A 1,969-nucleotide genomic window follows, 5' to 3' on the forward strand; every position below is an offset into this window, starting at 1 on the left:
TCATGCCTGTAAGCACTTTGGGAGGCCAAGGTGAGCAGATCACAAGGTCAGGAGTTTGAGACCAGCCTGGACAACAGAGTGAAACCCCGTCTCTACTAAAAATACAAAAATCAGCCAGGTGTGGTGGCAGGTGCCTGTAATCCCAGCTACGTGGGAGGCTGAGGCAGGAGAATTGCTTGAATCCGGGAGGTGGAGGTTGCAGTGAGCCAAGATCATGCCACTGCACTCCAGCCTGGGCGACAGAGCAAGACTCCATATCAAAAAGAAAAAAAAAGTTATACAGTTTCATTTTTTTATCTAACAAATGCCCACTATTTGCCAACAAAACATTGTTCCAAACCCTTCAAGACACCAAGATGTTGTCTTCACCTGGGCAGCCTTTGTGGCATGGGTTAATTTTCATTCTTTTCAGCTTAGTGAATGTATGAAAAGAAACTGGAGAAACAGTCATCACCTTGAAATGATCCACGTTTTACAACAAACATAGAATATGTAACTTAGCAAGACTCTGATTAGAACATTTTTTAAAAAAATTCTGTCCCAGAAGATTGTTAATACAAATAGGAACATATGCTCTACTTTAAATACTTTATTATAATTTAGAAAATAAGCATTCATGTCTTGTTTAAAGATAATTTAAACGCCACTGAGGAAAGCAGATGTTAAATTTCATATTTATGGAAAGATGATTTTCAAAATGCCATTAGAGTATATATTAAATTATATATAAAATATTTTAAAAATATTTTCCAGTGTTGAAAATTTTAATGTATCACTTTTATATTCCTTTCAAGTACTGCATAAAAGCTGATCCACATTGTTTAAATTTCCTATGTAATTTCGGGAAAATGGAAAGTGGAAAAGAAGCCAGTGTTCATATCCAATTGGAAGGCCGACCATCCATTTTAGAAATGGTAAGTCTAAAACATATTGACAACTTGGTGGCTAAGTTTACATACAATCTATAAATTCAGTCATATAGGCAGGATAGTATGAAGGCATTCAACAAATAAAATTTTGGAGTAAAACTCTAAAACTATATTTCTGTCACTTCAACTAAGTGAAATGGCTTTAGAAATTAACAGGTAATAAAGGCTAAAATAGGCCAGGCATAGTGGCTCAATCCTGTAATTCCAGCACTTTGGGAGGCCAAGGCAGGAGGATCACTGGAGGCTACGAGTTCAAGACCAGTTGTATTCCTAGGTAGATGTGTGGTGTTATTTCTGGGGTCTCTGTTCTGTTCCATTGGTCTCTATATCTGTTTTGGTTAGCCTTGTAGTATAGTTTGAAGTCAGGTAGCATGATGCCTCCAGCTTTCTTTTTGCTTAGGATTGTCTTGGCTATATGGGTTCTTTTATGGTTCCATATGAAATTTAAAGTAGTTTTTTCTAATTCCATGAAGAAAGTCAGTGGTAGCTTGATGGGAGTAGCCTTCGATCTATAAATTACTTTGGGCAGTATGGCCATTTTCACGATATTGATTCTTCCTATCCATGAGCATAGAATATTTTTTCCATTGGTTTGTGTCCTATTTCCTTCAGCAGTGGTTTGTAGTGCTCCTTGAAGAGGTCCTTCACATCCCTTGAAAGTTGGATTCCTAGGTATTTTATTCTCTTTGTAGCAAATGGGAATTCACTCATGATTTGGCTGTCTGCTTGTCTATTGTTGGCATATAGGAATGCTTGTGATTTTTGCACATTGATTTTTGTATCCTGAGACTTTGCCGAAGTTGCTTTTCAGCTTAAGTAGTTTTTGGGCTGAGACCATGGAGTTTTCTAGATATACAATCATATCACCTGCAAACAATTTGACTTCCTCTCTTCCTATTTGAATACCCTTTGTGCTTTCTTTTTTTCTTTTCTGAGATGGAGTCTCGCTGTGTCCCCCTGGCTGGAGTGCAGTGGCGCGATCTCGGCTCACTGCAAGCTCCGCCTCCCAGGTTCCTGCCATTCTCCTGCCTCGGCCTCCC

General features: G+C 38.5%; 1 protein-coding gene across 1 annotated transcript in view; it reads left to right on the plus strand.

Annotated features, from left to right (window-relative positions):
- ITGA4 (integrin, alpha 4 (antigen CD49D, alpha 4 subunit of VLA-4 receptor)) overlaps positions 1-1,969 on the plus strand; it is an 85,885-nt gene that overhangs the window by 80,985 nt on the left and 2,931 nt on the right. The gene's annotated exons all lie outside the window — the stretch shown is intronic.

This window comes from Mandrillus leucophaeus, unplaced genomic scaffold, assembly GCF_000951045.1.
Source record: "Mandrillus leucophaeus isolate KB7577 unplaced genomic scaffold, Mleu.le_1.0 Scaffold614, whole genome shotgun sequence".
Classification (NCBI taxonomy): Eukaryota; Metazoa; Chordata; class Mammalia; order Primates; family Cercopithecidae; genus Mandrillus; species Mandrillus leucophaeus.